General features: G+C 44.9%; 1 protein-coding gene across 1 annotated transcript in view; it reads left to right on the plus strand.

Annotated features, from left to right (window-relative positions):
- The window catches only part of LOC141934966 (CCN family member 2-like), a 42,927-nt gene that overhangs the window by 3,035 nt on the left and 20,386 nt on the right, over positions 1-19,506 (plus strand). The window lies entirely within an intron of this gene.

Consider the following 19,506-nt stretch of genomic DNA (forward strand, 5'->3'; position numbering starts at 1 on the left):
GCCTGTTGAAGGCCCAATCCCGTGAGCTTCAGAGCTCTTTCAACTCTCAGTAACTTTCATTGGAGTTAAGGGTCACTCAGTACCTCTCGGGAGGAGGCCCTGAGTGGTCTCAGCTTTTAAAATTATTGGTTTTGAGCATGAGAATCTGGCCTGGGACATTTTAATTTGAATTTGCTATTTTTAGCTTGAGCTTGAAACCAACTCAAATAGTTTTTCTGCCTTCGGTACTGTCTGTTACTGTGTTAGAGCCTTCCCCGTTGTTGGTCTTGCAGACGCCAAGTCTGTCCCCCGTCTTAGACAACTGTAGCCAATGGATTGAGATCAGGGATTAATTTGGCCAGGGATAATTGAAATAATAAATAAAATTAAAATAAAATAAAGATGCATAAAGCAAAACTTTGAGCTTGGAATGGCTTCTGAGATTCTGAAAGTAATTTAAGTAATCCAGGAGAAAATATGCAATGAAATCTGTTTTCCATTATTGCATGAGATGGTATGTCTTAAAATTTGATCAAAACCATTTTTTGATGTGGTGAAGATAATGCAACTTAAAGTGATACAGAGATCTGGGATGGTTTTTTTCAATGTAATATTTACAAATTATTGTAGACCTGACATTCTTATTTATTTATGGATAAGACCTATCTTATCTCACAGCAAGTAAAAATAATTTCTGAGTTCTAGCTACCAGTGGTATTTTTGAAGGAAGCGGTAGTAAAAGCTCATTATGGATACGTATGAGCCTGCTAGTTTTCTTATCCAGACCCAGTGGATATTAGCACAGTGTATATCACTACAGTGCAGTGGTAGAGACCTGATGTTCTCTTTTGCCTTGTATTTAAGAAAAAGTGAAGACACTTGTGTGATAGTCCCATGTTCATATTTCTCTGGTTCTGTGGGTTTTGTAAGATTCCACAACAAGGCCGAGATCAAATAGGACAAGGACACGCCGCTCCTGTTCCTTTAAAGGAATATCTTTCAAGCTTGAGTGGCTTCTGAGCTGAATGGCTGTGAGCAACAACATGCAGAGTTCAGCGTGGAGAATACCTACACACATCAACGAGCAAGCAGGGCTAGAGGAGTTTATTCCCAGGGCTGTCAGTTTTCTCCTCTATGAGCATATGTGCTCCCCTTGCTGCTTTTGCATTCCTGTTCCCACACCATCAGTTGATCCCTGTTCCTCTGTAGTTTTTATCCACTTTGTATCTTCTCTGAGGGATGTCCTTACTCAGTCCTCTGAGGGAATTTCTTTGGAGGCCTCATCTATCCCCACAGGGATCAAATAATAGACCACTGTGTCTCACCAAACCAGGATTCAGCAAGGGCCATCTCAGATTGTGGATGTCATTTACCAGGAATGGGGTCAAAAAAGAAGTCTGTTTCTTATTTTTTTCCTTAGTACTACAGGGAATTCACCCTCAGAGAATTTATGAAAATGTCAATAGGTCAAATAAGAGTATTCCGGATGTTCACAGTAATAATTTACTAGCTGGCAGGGCTTGTTTGTTTACATCCTCCATAAGGATCCCATGGGACAGACTTAATCCTGGTTTAGGATATTTGATTGAGAGTAGCTCTTGGGGTTTCTGCCAGGATGTTTGTAGTCCATACGCAGTTAGTTGTGGGATCTTATGCCAGTGATGTTTTAAGATAAAATAAATAAATAGGCTTTTTCACCCCATCAGTGAGCATGTCGTGTAACTCCAATGTTCAGCTAATGACAACACTTCCAATGTTGCTGCAAACAGAAGCCCCAGTCTGTTTAAAGTTAAATTTCAAGGCACCAGAAAACCCAGTAGGTCTTGCAAATGCATTGTTTAAATGGAGCCAGCACACGGCAAGGCCCAGTGCGTCAGCCAGCGGGGAAAGAGGGGAGGAGGTGGAGGCTGTGCAGCACAGGGATGGGCATCGTGCCCTAATGGGGAGAGACCATGGATCATCAGGGTGTCTGTCTTGGATACAGCGTGGCTGGAAGGTGACAGTGCCAGCTGACCAGTCGTCACTGCAGCAGCTTGCACGAGTCTCTGCTGCATCCCTCGGCGTGCAGCTGGGTACATCTCTGTGTGCGTGGAGCAGTGTGGCACGCGTGGGAGAAGATCCATTCTTCACTTTAGGCTTCTAATCGAAGCACTTTGAGTAGGTGTCTGGAGTTAAGGGGCTAAATTGGGGTTCATTTCTCTTAATCCCTTCTGTAAAATGCAGATAACAGCACTTTCTATGGGTTTCAGTCTTACCAAGCTCCAAGCAGCGAGCGAAATGTTCAGTTTAATCTTTACTGAGCATGTGTCTTTTGCACTCTGTTGCCGTAAGTTAAAATCTGGAATCGGGTGGAGCGTCACACCCACGTCATGAAGCGATGGCAAAGCTGGGCATTGGGTGGCAGAGCAGAAGCATGTGGTGATTTGGTCCCAGTTATGTGACATTTGGCTCTACTCGGTGCTGTCTGCTACCTACAGCCTGAAAACTAAACGGAAAGCAGAGTAGCAATTGGAGATTGCTGGAAATGACTTTTGTGCAGCTCCACAAACTGTCATTGATCAGAAAAAAAACATGCATGTAGTTGTGACATGTGAGGAACTTATGGGTTAATTTCTGGAGCAGTTACAAACCGTATCCTTGCTCAGATGCTGCTGGAGAACCAACAAGGAGACTTCTCGGGGAAATATCAGGTCTCACTCATCTTTTCTGTCTCTCCAGGAGCTTGTGCCGTTGAATTAGCATTTACTGTTGGTACATTTCTTCCTACCAGTCCAGAAAAGGTATATCAGGTTCTCCTAGAACTGTTCTGACAGCGAGGAAAACCAGAGCGGGTTTATAAATAAAGGGTGAGAAATAGCTCAGAAGTGGCGTAGCAGAGAAGGATGCGGAGGCTTTAGTGGACCACAAGCTGAATATGATTCAACAGTTGGTGCTTTGTAAAAAAAGACTAATTTTATTCTGGCATGTATTAGCAGGAAAGTCACGTGAGGCGCGGGGGTAATTAATCATGCCACTCTGGTAGGCATTGGTGCTCCCAGCTTTGAGCACTAAGGAAGAAGAACACACTGGAGACCAAAGGAGAGCAAGAACAACAACTCTGGACCTAGCTGAAGGAACTGGATTTATTTAATCCAGCAATCAAAGATGAAGGGTAGGGTTTGCTAAGGACAGTCTTCCACTGAGTGAAAGGTAAGCGGGCTGAATCTGTTCTCTGAGTGCTGTAGGCAGGATGGGAAGGCTGCTTAACTTCCAGCAAAACACACTGCAGTGAGGTTTTTGCAGAAGGTTTCTTCTTATTAGGCAGTCGGCTTCATATGGGAATTTTTGTGTGGTTTTTATGAGTACATCAGAGAACCCCCTGAATATGGTATACATATGCCTGATAATGCATGTGGGGGAATTAGATCGTTTCTTTGGGGGTGGGAAAGATTGCTCTTCCTCTGTGCTTGGAACAAGATTCAGTGACATTGAGGAGCAGCAGATTTGAATGGGTGGGAGAGGCACATTCGCATGCAGGGAGCTGGCTTGCAGAAATGTCGATGCCATGTGCAAATCTCCCACTGACTCTAGTATTTTTTCACGTTTACAGTGCAGCACTGGAACCAACTATGTAGAATAAACCAAAACCTGACCATTTCTATGAGTGGAATGAGACCATCACAGTTAAAATTACCAGGTAGATGATCTCAAGGGAATTTTCTAAGGATCTAAACCTTATATTTCAAAAAATAAACCAATCCTAATGAATGAGGAAGGGGAGGGAGGATAAGATGATATTCACACCTCTTCCAGGATGAGATATCTGCTGTGTTTTTGCATATTGTAGGGTATATTAAACCTGTAAAGCTATCTGAGGGTGTCTGGGTGTAGTAAATGCTATAAATGCCTGAAATTCTCTGGATTTGGTGGAGCAATACCCATTTTGGGGGGGCAGGGGGAGAATGTTCTGCTCCGAAGAGGCCAACCGAACTGATGATTTTAGTGAGCAGAGAGCCTGTAGCCACTTGTATCTTTTTTTGGTTGCCAGCAGTACAGTTTACCAACAGCTTCTTTCTTAGAGATGGTTGATTGCTGAAAATTTCAGAGGAATCAGTCTAACATTTAGATTGCTTCTCTGATTCCAACAAACATGGATCAGGGAATTTGGCTGGCAATCTTGATGAGTTTTCTCCTAAGTTTAAAGAGGATAAGGCCTTGTTAAGTGAACTCTGTTTTGGGGTAGCGTGGTTCCAGAAGTAAACTGTAGTTTACTTATTTCTGTTCGCAAGGTTTTCAGCAGGTCTTGGTATTGGGACAGAAATGCAATGAGAAGATATTTCTTGAGCTTGCTCTTGTTTTAGAGAATGCTGACAAACTTAAAGGAAGGTAGAAGTTCCCTCTTTTTTCAGCCTAAAAGCTCAATAGGTGAGGGTTTTCATAGGCTTGAGTTTTGCAGCAAAGGTTTTGTGTGGTTTTTTTTACTTTTACATTTCAACCCAGCCATTTTCTCCTATTTTAGTGTTCTTCGTATTGAAGATAAATTGAGATAATCTGAAATCCTCTGAAGTGGTTTTCCAGGTATTCTTTGGCTTTGATGAAAGAGAGCTAGTGTCCATATCAAAAGCATCCAGGAAAAAATGATTAATTTCCTTCTTTTGTGTGATGGAGAGGCTAATGGTGCCACCACCGCTGCAGCTGGCACACGGTGAACAACTTTGATCTCCTCGCTTGCCTTTGAACTGCTTGCAAGCCCTAAAGCTCTTTGGGTCTCCACTGAGTGGTAGTTCTCTTGGAGTTTATGCCTGTTAGCTCAGCACAAGGCTCTAGACCTAAGGAAATACAACCAAAAGGCCCCTAAAGGTGTCTAGTGTTAAAGTTACCACCACCCATGGTGAAGCCCTGTGGCCTTTTGTTATTGTACTGGAAAATGAACTGTGCACAACCCTGTCTTGTGGGGAGAAGGAGAATATGAGGGTCATGTTACTCTACAGGGTGCTGCTGACAGTGGAATCACAGTCCTTTTTATAAAGAACTGCATATCTTGGTCAATTGTTTTCACCACCTGGAGGATCACAGGTATTATTGAAAGATGCATCTGAGAAGTTTGAGCCGTGAGTTGATCTTTGGTTTTTCGGCAGATACAGTTCCACAGGGGGGGCAGAGATAAAAGGCAGATTTTAAAAGGGTTCAGTCATTTTAACCACCCCATTGTTCTCCTGTTTATAGTGAGTTACTGGTTCTTGGACAAGGTGGGAAGAGTCTGTGGGATTTAGTTCTTTAACAAAAGCATCCTTTCTCCACAATGTTAATTACTCATTTGTGCCAAATGGGGAATGAGAAACAGAATTTAAGGATCTGATTAACATTTGCTTCCCCTTTCAACAGATCAGTCTTTACACTCATAAACTCTGTGATAAAACTACTTTCACTTACTTTCTACTCATCTGAGAATCTTCCAACCTCCACAGAGTCTGAATTTCCAGGTTAGGAAAACAAATACATAAAAAAGCAAAGCTAGAAATAGTATCCTGCTGCTTTTAAAAAAGGACAAATGTCATTCTTTTGTGCGTGTATCTTCTTTTTAGCCCAGGAATGATTATTGTACGTGCTAGAAGTGCCTCTTAACATTAAAGCTTCTTCACAAATCTTTTGTTCTGACATACCTAGAGTAGGCACAGCTTAAAAATATATATATTTTATCATGATTTGGCCTATTCCCATGCAGGAATAGGTAACATAAGGTACCATTATAACAATCTGACTGTGTCTAAGTAAGGTGGTATTATCTTTACCACTGTAGACTGGCATAATTAAAGTAGTGTTGAAAAGCCATAGGTTAATGTTATTGCTTTGGACGTATACCAAGGAATGTTACAATTTTTTAAAAAGCGTTGCTTCTCAGAAATAAGGATTTGATTCAAAGTCCTTAATTTTGGAAAGCATTTTGAGGTTTGCTAAAGGTGCCATATTTAGTCATAAAAATAACAAAATGAAAAATACAGAAGTGTATTTATAGTAAGAATAATGAAGATTTATAGGGTAACGATAGTTGCAGTGCTCCTAGCCTAGGAACTCTATATTGAACAGAGTGATTGAATGTTTGGCTTTTAGAAAGAGAGAGAAAAAAACAAAAAACAGATGCATAATGAAAAACAAATCCTTTCTCTGGTGAAAAGCCAAACCTGTGTTTTGAAAATTAAATGTTTTTTTGGGTTAAGCAGTGAAAAAATGGACTTGATCTTTGCAACAGCTTGGATTTATTATTGGAACCAGTTGGCTGTGCCATAGAGGAGAGGAATTTTCTGGTAATTAGAGCAAGAAACTAAGAGTCAGAAGCGGTAGGGGCTGTTTCTGGCTCAGGCACTAGCACGCTATGTAGCCTTGGGAAACATGCTGCCTCATTTGTACCTTGGCTTTCCCGTCTATAAAATGGGGCTAAGGAAATAAGTCAACCTCACAAATTGCCTGTACTAATTAAAGAACATTTCCACAGCACCTTGAGGTCTTTACTTCTAGAGGACGGATTTTCACAAGCATGTGCTTCAAATGCTTTTGACAAATTTGCAAACCTGATTGCCCGTATTCCTAAATCCACGCGTGGGCATCTAATTGAAAAGGGTCTGATTTCCGGCAGTTTGTCTGCTGATAGAAGAGAACATGGTGGGGAGTGTTTTCTCACCGGACTATGAAAACAGAGGGATCACGGGACGCCGTCCTGCGGGGATCCTGCCATTTAGCTTGGCCCATTTCACGCCCCCCCCCGCCCGGCTCCCCGGCAGTAACGCGTAATCCCCGCAGGCTTCTGCGCTCCGAGGGCTGTGGCTCCATCGCAGCACTGCGAGAGGCAGATGGAAAGAGCCAGGTGGGGAATGATCAGCTTAGTTAGTACGTGCAATTGGTGGTCTCTGGGGGGTGCAGAAATGCTCCTCGCCCTGCTGGATGCAGCTTCCTTAGGAAAGCAGCAGTCAGAATTAATTTGAGTAATAGCTGCACATCCTTACTGGAGTTACCACCAGTATCCCTGAGGCCCCATATCTGATTTGGCTTGGGTCTCCCAGCGGTTCAATTTCTAAATCACCATCTGTCAGCGTTAGAGCTCCTCGGCTGCCCCTTCCTTCGGACGATGCCGTGGTCGGTGAGCAAAAGGAATGCCGTTTGCCTTGGACGCCATCCCTCCCCGGAGCAGAGGAAACGCGCGCTGACAAGACAGGAAATTCTCGTGAACCACAAGGACCTGGAGCTTGCCTCTTGCCTTCCTGTGGGCCTTACCCAAGTTTCAGCCTGGGTGTTTAAAGATTATTAATAGCAATAGTTACATTAACAGGTTTATGTTTTTCTTCTTCTGTCAACGAAGTTATTTCTTCAATTGAGACTTTCTGGTTGTTTTTATTCAAAGTAGTCGGAGACGGACCCAAAAATGTGACGGTGTTGCAGCACAATGATCCCTCCGAGCTATCGGCCGGCCAAGCAGGGATTTCGCGTGATGGAAGGCGCTCGGTCAGAAGTGGACAGGCTCTCAAGTCTCCAGTGCAAAACAAATAGCTCCAAACTGGGGCAGGCTTAGCACAGTGAAGGATTTTGTTTCACAAGTATTTCTTTTCAGCAGCAGCGCGCTTCCAGAACGCAGCCGCTTTCTCCTCGCGATGGCTGATCGTTCCTGCGGCTGCACTGTTCCCCTCTCTCATCCTGTTGTACCTTCTGCGTGGCTGTGTGATGGCCCAGCTAGGGAATTACCTCAATTCAAAAAGAAAAAAGAACAAAATCCCCCCTTTTTTGTTTTTCTTTCTGTTAGGTTATTTTTATTTCAGGTCAGCTCCCTAATCCATACTTCAGCTGCAGAAACAAGTCGTAGAGACAGTGAGAGGGTGACAGGGAGCAGAAATATGGGAGCTGCTTAAGCCAGCACTTCTACTGAAACGAAGGCTTGTGCAACTGGAGGCTAAGCCCAGACCAAGAGAAGCTCTCTTTTGCCTTGCTCTGAGTCATGAGGACCTCAAAGTGAGTCTTGGCTGCAGGACTGAGCAAGACATATGTGTGTGGTTGGGTGTTTGTGTCCAAGGAGACAGTTTGTGTCTTCAGTGTTTTGTCACTGGGTAGAGAGCTCTGCTATTCGTTGGGCATAAAAACTCTGCCATGGTCAACAAGCTCACAGACTGGCTCTAGGTTTGCAGGAAAAAAAAAGTCACATGGAGATTGGAAAGTGCTAGGTCTACTACATCTCGGAAGGAGTGTGGATTTTTAAAGTTCAAGAATTAATACATTACTTTTCATTCTTTAAAGTGCACCTCTTCGTGGAACATGACAATGTGTGCTAATATAGGAAAGGAACTGGTCATCATCCTAGACAGAATATTGGATGTATCTGACTAAAGGTCCAACAGGTGACAACGTTTTGGTGGTTACTGGGGAACTCCTAAAGGTGCCCTTATAAAATCTCTGGGGTACAAGCGTTCAGATACAGGGAAGAGCAGTCCTAGTTTTTAAACGTGCTAAGCCCTTCCTGCAAACTCATGATTTCATCTTTTGCTTTCTGCTGGAGTTGCTGGTGCTTGGCGCCTGCCAGAAGAGATCTGTAGCTGGCATATAGGCAAGCTGTTCTGCTGTCTTTGGAGAAAGGTGTGTTTTGTCTAGCGAAGCAAGGGAAGGAGTGTTTGGAAACACTAGTACAGCTGAGTACTGTGCAGGGTGAGGAGAAGACTGTCCTCCACAATGTCTGCACTGATATTCACAAGGAGTTAAACTGGGCTTATGGAGTGAGTAGATGGTGTGCTGGTTTTCTCTTGAAAAGATTTTTTCACAGGAAGAAGGACAGAGAACAGTAAGAGTTCAACTTTGTTTACCCCAGATTTATTCTGGAGTGTAATATGCATTGTAAACAACTTTTTTCATAGAAAAATATGTGCATGGAGCCTGTTCTCATTTGTTTTCTCTGTTTTTCAGATTTAGCCCTAAGTGGTACGAGTTCCTAGTTTTCTCTAAATGTTAATGCTTTTAAAAATAAGCCCAACATGTAATTTCACTTACTGTAGGCTTTGTGTTTGTCACGCAGAACAACAGCCGCGGCAGAGCATGAGCTCTGAATGGCCACCCTGAATACAAGCTAGTGTTGTTTCCAGTGCAGAGTCGGAGCGGGAACCTATAACCCCAAACAATGTGACAAACCTGGGGTTGCTCTCGGTCTGGACTCACCAATTCCCTTTATTGGGTGCCTGGGCTGATTGTGCTTTACTCATCCTTCCTCTCTGTTGTGTGGGGTGGCGTATCGCTGCCGAGGAGGGGGAGATCAGAGACATTCTTTTCTTATGATCAGGCTGAATCTCTCTTTTTGTTGATTTCATAATGCCTGGGAGAGCAACTGCAGCTCCCTCCTGGGACCCAACTCAACCCGTAACAAGGCTTCCTTTCTCCTGACGTCTCTGCTGACCTTCATTTCACTCTTAACTGCTGTGTCAACTTGACAACCCTGGAGCGCGCCCTGACCTTGCAGCATCGCTGCAGGAGTCACTAAGAGTGACTGGGAAGTCTGTGGGTAATGAACTGGCAGCACCAAAGCCTGCAGCATGTGAGTGTTCCTTAGAGGTCAGATTTTGTATCCATCTGTTGGTTGCTTAGCCCCGGTTAACTGTTGATATCGTCTAAGGCCCCACCCAATGTGATAAGGCTTAGAGCTGCGAAATACTCCTGGAATATATCTCAATGCAGCCAGGCTTCTTGTATTGAGTGCTGGACAAAGCATTGCGCCCTAATTATGCATTACTGCATCAATACAGCACGTGTTTGTTCAATGAGTTGGAGATGTTTGGAGTTCATCTTCAGCACCTCAAGACATCCCCAGATCTCCAAATTAGGCTGTTCTAGGAGCAAATGAACTAAACCTCTGGATTAGAAGGGTTTTGTTGTGAATGTGAATGGATCCACTTTAAACTGGCAAACAGATGAGAGGGAAACAGGGCTCTTGAGTTCCCTGAATACCCAGGAACTGACCCTTTGAGTTTTCTTTGTCAGAGGAAACAAAATCTCACGGGGTTTTCTCACTGGCACTTATCTAATTTCTTCACCGGTAACTGTAGCAGTGAAGTGAAGAGCTAAGTGCCCCCGAGCGAACTTTGGAGCAGAGTGAAAACATACAGGAGGAAGACAGACAGGGCGATGGTCACTTCTCCTGTATGAATCATCTCCTTTAGCCAGGCTTGGTCACGTGTGCTCTCATTGATTTCTGGCTGAGCCTCGTCCTACACTACTATATGTGAAAGGAGAACTGGATCCCGTAACGGACCGATGAACAGGGCTGGCAGTCCAGCACACCTACCTGTAAGTGCCTTTAGGTGGTAATAGTGTCCACACCATTCAGTACAGATTAGATCCTGTGTGATGCCTGTATGCAACATCCAGCTCTTGAGCAGATCCGAGATCTGGGGCTTCTCCAACATCCTTCAACATCTTTGAGTCTGGGTCTTTGCCCTCTTTGGTCCATGTGGAAGCTCAAGAGCTCATTCAACTCCGGGCATATCACCTTGGTTCTATCTGAAACCAGTGTTTGGGACTTTTGGGACACAACTGGATAGCAGGAGCTCGGTCTTTCTTGTTTTGTTGGCTGTATGGAAAGGAAACCTTTATCCGTGCACCACAGCAGGCCTTGCATGGCTGGCTAGATGTGTCTGTGGAAGGGAAAACCACATCGAGGGCGGGTGGTTACTGCCAGAAGCAGGATGCTGGGTTTATCAGGCCAACGCTCTGACTCGGGACAGCAATCCCTGTGTTCCCCAGCCTGACTGATGGGTGAAAACTTTTGTCTGATCTCAGCATTGCTTTTGGCAGCTGGCTCCAGGGAGAAGGGAGGAACGGCCTCCTGCAGAGCTGGGCCTTACAAAGCAGCCTGTGTGGGATGGAAGGTCCCCTGCTCTCTGGCTCGAAAGAGCATGTGGGGGTGTGTATGTGTGTGCAGTGGGGGGAGCACTTCTGGCAAGCAACGAACTTGTCCAAATAAACAAAAGGCTAAAAACAGCCCGTCCTCAGCCCCTTGAGAAACCCTGCAGCAGATGTTGCCAGTGACTGTAGGTCCTTGTTGGGAATCCCATGGATAATCACTGACAGCAGGGAAACACATGGCAGCATACGGCAGCTCAGAGAGGGCCCTCTTTGTTCACTGAAATCACTGGAATATCTGTCTTTTCAGTGCTGATGAAAAAGCACCGGCTGGTTCAAGCTCGGAGCGGGGAGGGAGCAGAGCTGCCTTTTGCTCTTGGCTCGGCTGTAGGCTTGCTGTGTGGCCTCAAGCAAGTTGCCTCTCAACTCTGCACTGTAGTTCCTCCTGTTGCGCGTTGAGGTCAGGGATGGAAAGCTGCTTCCCTGGGGATTTGTGGCCAGTCTTTTAAACTTTGCAAGGTGCTTTATGGCTGGAAGGCACTATGTTCAGAATAGGTAAATGTTCAATATTAGTATAATTATTTACATATTATTCAAAAGGTGAGGAGGGGCTGAGAAGTTCAACTGAAAGGTCAGCTTGTTACAAGACAGAATTGTTTTACCACCAGTGAAAATGAGAAATGAAGCAAAGAGAAAGAGTCTGGCTGGGTATGATCAGAGATGACACCGGAGCAGGCTTGGCCTCTTTCACATGAAATGCTTTTCTCTCTTTTTGCTGCACTGTGAGTTCAACTTTTTGGCTCTGTTACTCAGTGATTCATATTTCAGGCACAGTGATGGCTGTGTGAGGTGGCTTGGGCTAGAGGAGTGGAGAACTGAAGAACTGGAGTGTGAGTGTGACAGGAGGCAGGGGACTCGGGATTAGAGTTGGAAAAGGAGGAGTCAGGTCAGGCCATGGTGCTTCGGCCGTGCTGTGTAAGGTGCCCCCTCCGAGCTCCATTCTGCACGTTGAGCCTCATGGCATGCAAATGGCAAAGAAATACATGTTTCCTTGGACTGATGGACTTCCTTCTTTTTGCAGAAGTTAAATTGAGGCAGGAGGTTGGAATAATTGAGAGAGACTTGGACCTAAGGGTGTGCTGTTGTTTTCTCCCACTGTAAATATGGAAACCACGTTCTGATTTCTCCACGTGTGAACCGGCCAATTAATTGTCCTATGGTAGAAATGAAAATGCTAAGCAAAGCCTAAACCTATAAAAACCTGGGATGTAGTTCTCGTATCAAAGTATCCATATCTCACATGCAAAGTATCCATATCATTCCTGTTACACCTGAACACAATGTACCAGCCTGGGAAGTTACAAGATTTTCTAGCCATGCTCTCAAATTGTATTTTATGGATTAGGGACATCCCGTGGACACAGCAAAGCATTTTGCATGCAGCTGTGAATTATTGTGGCCCTGGAAATTTCCTACGGAGGGGACATCTACAAGGAGGGATGCATCTTGGAGAGGTGCTGATGTAAAAACATACAGATCCACGTATGGGCTCCAGAAACAGAACAAGCTGGCACCAGCACTTTGTCAAAACAGACTCTTCTCTTCTGCTTCATTTTTTATTCCTTTTTGAGGCTTTTCCAGCATCCCTCATTGGAATTCATAATCCATCTACCTTATCATTTATCATGCCTTCTAGCCTCAGACTCACTGCAACTCACATCCCTCCTAATGAAGTAGTAGCAGATTGTTCCCATCTGATCCCATTCCTTCTAATCCTGAGAAGTTTCAATTGAGTTAAAAAGTCACATATGTAGTTAACATGTCAAAAAGCACCGAAAGGAGAGTGTATGAGGCCAAGGTGAAATGACCAGACCATTTTGTGTGATTGGAAATCAAGCTAGGAATATTCAGTGGGAATTATCTCTTGAAAATGACTGTACCCATTTCACTGTAGCATAGCTATGTTGTCTTCTGAGTCTTCTCATTTGCATCAGCATATGTGAAAGGACATTGGGAGTTTCTGCTCAGAGTGGCAGCATGTCCCTAGTGGTCTAGAATAAAGAGAGAAGTAGGATATAAAAGACTTGAGATTCAGTTTTTACAAGAGTGGTTTTAAATTGAGGGCGATTCTTCACAAGATAGTTATCTAGCATTAAAAAAATCATATATCACAAGCTTGGAAAACACCTCGGATCACCAGCTGCTAGTGAAAATGTAGGGATGTGTGTCAAATCTTGTCTTCACAGCTTCTGCTGAATAGTTGTTTATCTCTCATCTCTAAAAAGGAGGATATTTACTTGCTTTTGAGATTCTTGGATGTGGCCATTTCATGTTTCTGGGAAAGCCTGGTGGGTCGCTTTATTTGGATAGTGCTGGTCACAGAAATCCATCATTCAGAGATGTGGTGTTAGTGCAGCGGGAGCTAGGCACCTTGAGGAGTGGAATGTCAAATAGCTGCTGCTTTTCTGCAGGGAAAGAAAATACGTGTTCTCAGGCACTGGAAAAGCTTCTTAAGAAACTCTGTGATACTGTTAAACTTGCCCAGAAGATCTCCAAATAGATACATATCAGTTTATTTGAAATTAGTTCCTTTGGGCCTAAGGTTTTAAATTCCTGAATCCTCAAGAAGGCAAGGGAGCTGTAGAAAAGTGACTGATTCTGCAGAAAATCCTTTTCTTCTCTGTCTTGTCGCAGAAGTTTTTATTGATGAGATCTGAATGACTTTAGTGGTGCAAATGGGCTCCTGCAGCATTTAAACACCTTAGAAAGTCCCACCTGTGCCTTCTTGTAAACTCTTTTCATCAAAGAGTGCGTTAGCAAACAGTCCGTTCTAGCTCTCCCACTGCACAAATTTTCTTCTCATAAAAGAGGAATGGGAACTGATTCTTTCTTAACTTGTTTTGCCCAGGTAACACCGCAGATCTGTCAATTCGAGAAATTTATTCTTTCTTTACCCTAACCAAAAGCAAGATTGGCCTACAAAATCTAGAACACACTTTTTCTGCTAGATTCCCTGCTGTTTTGGTAATCCCAGTGGCTAGTTAGACACTTTTGTGGTGGGGTATTTGGGAGGAGAGATATTACTCCAGTACAAACCATGTTTTGAAATATCTTGGCTCTCGTTTGCCTAGGAAGGTTATAAATACTGTTCCCAGGACAAACATTCTCCATGTCTGAGAGCTAATGAGCCAAACAGCTGCTCTGAGGCTATCCACCTCTGACACCAGTAAACACTAAGCCATGTGAAAAAGATTTTAACATGCCCAGACACTCCAATATAAGAGGTTGTACGTGTGCCTAAAATGCAGTTTTCTTGCCACATCCATTTTGTACCTTCAAAGGAAAAAGCCCTTTACTGACCATCTTTGACACCTGCAACTGTCAGAACAAGACCAGCACAGACCATAATCTCTTTGACACTGTTGCAAATCCAGCTGTTTTCAATAAAATGCGCTATGTTTACAGAAGGAAGAGAGCATAAAGTGTCACAAACATCTCTCTTAGGAAAGTATGCATTTTTTGTAAGGATCCATCTGAAATGTGCCACATGCAGACAGTATTCACTGATATCCTCTGGCTGTCTGAGCAGCTTCAAGTCCAAAGCACCAGTAAATCCACTTTAACTGGCTGACTAAACTGGGCTTATGGCTGCTTTGCGCTACCAGAACAATGAAAGGTGTCCTGGCTCATGCTGACACATCTGATCTAAAGTATAAAAGAATTTGTAAACAGGATCTGGGAACCATTTGAAGAATCAAATAACTTTGTCTGTAAATTTGTATCAACACAACAAATGTCCGTGATTCACTTCAGAAGTGACATAAACAGGAGACTTAACAGTATGTCAAACCTGAATTAGTCAGAAAAAGTATGCGAGTGATCTTGCAGTGTGTCTTGTGGTTGTGAGAAGCCGGATGAATGTGCGAAGGTGAACATTTTGCATGGAAATCTCTGCTTCTCAGCCATCCTTTGGGAGGATCACAAGGCCTTTCTTGAAAGACTTTTTCCCATCCAGTGCTCCTCAGACCCCAAACTCTAACTGGGGTTTCAGCTGGCCCACTGAAACCGAACTAAAACGCAGTTGCAACTAATTGTACACAACCACGGGAGCAAAAGCTGTGTTATTAGGTGAATCTCAAAACTACACCTGAGTCTGGTTCCTGTAGAAGCTGCATAAATCTAGAGAAGCTCCTCTGACTCTGCCTGGACCCCTGGCACCACTGAGAGAAGAAGCAGTTGTATTAAAGGGCACTGATTCCTGATCCCGGGCTGTGGGAACCATTCTCTTTGCCTGATGCCTGTCTCGTGTAGACTTAAACCCAAATGACTTTTAGTTCAGCCAATGTCAAAGCAAAGTTGTGAACAGGACCTTTTCATTCATGTTCCCAGTATCTTCGTAAAAGGAAAAAAAAAATAAACTAGGTCAGTTGAGTACAGTAAATAGTTCTGTCTCTCTTGTTTTGGACTTTAAAAAATGTCCCAGTTGCTTAAGTGAAAATTGCTGTGACTTAGAGAAATGTGTCCCAAGGCCCCTCTTTTGTCTGTCTGTCAGTAATCATTGTAAAAGTCTTTCTCTAAGAAATGCAATTGGTCAGTTTGCTTTTAGTAGCTCAGGGTTGGATGCTGATCTTAGTTCCTCTGCTTGCATCTGGCATTAGTCTGCTGAAGTGGAGTGACTCAGGATTTATAGCTGTGTAAATGAGAGCAGAGGCGATCGTCTGAAGCCTACTCGGTTCTTTAGCATCTGGAGAACATCATATATTTATTAAAAAAAGCCCAACCAAACATCTAGCGATAACTGCTCTTTGACATCCCAGTCATGACATTCTTTCTAACAGGGAGAGAGGGCAAGGGTGGGAAGAGAGCAAAAGCAGTTGGGGGTAAAGGAATTAAGAAATCTGGCCTTCATATGCTCATAGAAATGAGCAGGATACACTATTCATGCTGGGTTTTCCCTGCTCCTGGCCCCTTGGATTCAGTGGAATTACTCCTGATTTACACCCATTCAAGTGGAACAGGATCACTCCCTTTTTCTTCAGCAAAACAAACATTTGTTACTTGGAAAGAAAAACAGAGGAATCTTAAAATGTGACCCACAGCTGAGCGGAAATTCTCAGTAACGCAAGAATTTGGGTTTCTTTAGTTTGTAAACAAAGAAGGAACCCTTGGAGGGAGCGTGTTGATTAATGCCACGGGGGACTGCAGAGGGACAGTTCCTGCGGCCGTATGACAGGGATTCATCCTGCCACGGTCACAGCAGTTCCAGGTATCTGCCACGGGAATGTGGAGGAGCAGGATGCTCTAACAGAGGAGGGGGTTGAGCTTTGGAGATGCTGACAGCAGCTTCTCTACTGGCTCTGAGCCCCCAGGCAGGCCAAAACCTGGATCAAAACAACCCCAACTGCCAGAAGAAATTGAGATCCAGTGCTGAACTGAAGGCAATTGGGGGTCTACAGATGCAGACAAATGCTTAGAATTATTTCCAAAAGCACCCTAGCAGTCGGAGTGCCAGAAGCCCAAAGGGAATCGAGGTCAGATGCTCAACTGGTGTAAACTGGTGTGGGTCCTCCCAGGCCCTACCTCTAGTCAATGTTTTCTAGCTCTCTCCAGATCTCAGGTTCCCATAGCTCTCATGAAGGAACTCCGTATTCACTGATAATGGCTGGTTTTGTCTTCCTTCCCTTCCTTAAATACACCAGCACTATTTTGAAATGCCGATTTAGCCCAAGGAGAGCTGCAGAGCTCCCTGAGTGAGGAGCTGTCAGTCAGGTAGGGAGAACCCAGAAGAGCTTCCCTCCAGCCAGAGAGAAGACACACACATGCACATTCACACGCGTGCTGCTTGCTTAGCACAGTCCATTAAACTCAGCATGAACCCCAGGCCCAGCCATAACCCGTCATATTTATGGAGTGAATATCTTCCTGTAAAGGATGTGGAAGGATAATACAACCGCCGTAGAGCCCCTACCCTCCCTCACATTCGCTCATATCTCATCCATATGCTTTTATGACTGTTTCACTTCTCTGGGACTGGAATAGCAGGGTCAGATCCTGGCTGCTTCTCCATTCTGCATGGGAAAGGAAAGGACAGGAGAAATGCTTTCACCCTCCCTCCCACACCCTGGGGAAAGCCCAAATCCTGCTAGGAGAATGTCAGCTTTCCCGCTAAAGCCTGGCTTACCAGAGCCAGCATGGGCTGTAGCCATGCTAGCCGCTGGCACTGGGAGGTGTTATGAGACAGGTATGCTGTATTCCACAAAGCAGGGCTGAGGTTTGCTCCTGCCCCCAGCACTGAGGGTGCTCTATGTTTTCCAGCAGCCACCAAGCAGGCTGCTGTGGTGCAAGGTCTGTGGTTTGATGCCTTCTACATCCTTTTCCCTAAGAAAAGGGCAAGCACATGACACCTGGGAAGAGCTGTTACTACAGAGGTGCTCATCAGCCTGCATGACACAAGCATGCTCCCCCCGAGTTTAATTTTATACCATCTACAACATGAAAATAGACCTTCCCTTGTACCTGGTCCCTCTTGTCACCATGAGAAGAAACACAGAATCACAGAATCATCTAGGTTGGAAAAGACCTTGAAGATCATCTAGTCCAACCATTAACACGGGGATTGATGATTGCTGACTGTTCCTGCTATGGCTCTGCTGATGCCCTCCAAAATCCAGAGGCTCACACTGCCCGTTGAGCTCTCACCTGGGGAAGAACAACCCCAGATACTCCAGAATTAGGAGCTTCTGTCGTTAAAAACTGTACGTGGAATTATCTGACCAGGAGCCCCAGTGCAGGTGTGTCTCTCTCTCAGGAAACAGAAAGGATCTGGTTCTGATCTTGTGTGTAGGAGAGACTTGACTCGTGCAGGCGCTGAGGTGACGGCGACGCTGAAGAGATCGGGAACAGACCTGTTGTTCCCCCGTAGCTTCACTCTGCCATGAACTGATGGGAGGTGTTGCTGAATGTGCAAACAGGAACACCTGCACTCAGAAGAGAACTCAACCACAACCAAATAAAACAATAAACCTTGCAAGAAGTGGGAATTGCCATTCCCCAAGCTCATTTCGTGGCTTCATCTGAGATATTTGAGCGACAAGATTATTTTAAGGTGCCTTTTCCCGAGCGGCTTTGTTCTGTCTTCCAGCTACGAGTCATTCATGTCTTGCTGAGCACGCTGTGTGTGCATCCTACATCAGTGACCCCTGCCACGTCTGTCACCTTCCTCAACGGTATTCACAGGGCACAGTGACTTCAGGAGCCAACTCAAGGGGAGAAGACAGAAAACAGTTTCACGCTGTCTCCTTCCCACCCCTGCTGTGCCCCACGTCACTTTGGAGTCATTGGCACAGATCAAGGGCTCTCCCTTTTGTCTGACAAGTCATTAGGTGGGAAGACTTGGAACAGCAACAATCCCTCTGTGGGGAAGGGGTAAAGCTGAAGGGTCAGCTCTCCCTCCTTTTGAATGAGCTGCACAGAGCTTTAGAGCTGTCCAATTAAAACAAGCCTTGGACAAAAATAGGATGAGAGAGTGCTACTTTAAAAACAAAACAATTAAGCCTATCCCTTCCCCTCCCTGGAGGCTCCTATGGAAGTGGCAGCTTTTGAGCCAGAAATCTCTGCTGAGTTGGGTATTTCTGGCATTCAAACCCAAGGCAAGCGATGACCTCCCAGCGCTGGCTTTGGAGGAAAGGCTGTACCGAGCTCATGGCAGCAGATGAGACCGAGCTTGCAGGCACTGACACGTCTCCCCTAAAGGCTAGTTATGCTGTAGCCTGTGGAACAGCAGAAATGAGATTCCGAGTGTGGGAAAGAGCTGAGCAGACGCTGGCACAAGCCGTGCCAGCAGCCAGCCAAGCCCGGTGGGGGGCCGTGCAGTAAACACCATTGCAGGCCTGAAGACTGGGAAGGGAGAAGGGGTTTGGTCTTGAGCTCACAGATCTGAGTCCAGCACCAGGTCACCGAAACCTGGTGCTAACATGGCTTCACGAACCCGGTTGTGGGAAGCCCTCTCCAGAAAGGGTTGGGCTCTGCCTGCTGTTTGTGTGGCTTCACTCTTAGCAGGGATCCTTATGTCTCCTTTCGAAGGCCAGCTGGTGCTGATGAAAAGGTGCACGGCCAGTAGCTGCACTGACCAGGCAGAATGTTTCAGTGATCTTTTTGGAACATGAAAGCCTTGCCGATCACAACAGTGCTGCTTTAAATGTTCTTCTGTACCTCATAACACTTTGTTTGAGCTGTGGGATGACTATCCATAGAGCTAGTCTCAAAATGACCAGGGAAGGAGTGACTGCCAGCGCTGTGTATATAACCTCAGAAGTTCATCCTGCAGTGAACACATCCCTTGAGCCCCACTGCCAGCTGAAATCATTCTCTGATGAAACCAGGGACTAGCATAATCACTGTGCAGTTGCCACAGGAATGCTAGGGGTAAAGTTCTGGCTTTTGTTATATCAGTGCAGTGTCAAATTAACCTCATGCTTCTGTTCCTGAGGTCCCTTTGTTGCGGGTGATTTTTCTGCCACAGGATTCTTTCTTTCAACTCTAATTTTAGTTCATGGGAAGGATGAAAAAGGGTCTTATATCCCTGTCATGAGGCTGGTTCATGGGATTCCCCTCTGACTCAGCACAGCCTTGGCTTCTTCAGGTGAGATCCCCTTGAAATACACCTAGGGCTTAAAATAGCAT

This window comes from Strix aluco, chromosome 26, assembly GCF_031877795.1.
Source record: "Strix aluco isolate bStrAlu1 chromosome 26, bStrAlu1.hap1, whole genome shotgun sequence".
In the NCBI taxonomy this organism is placed as follows: Eukaryota; Metazoa; Chordata; class Aves; order Strigiformes; family Strigidae; genus Strix; species Strix aluco.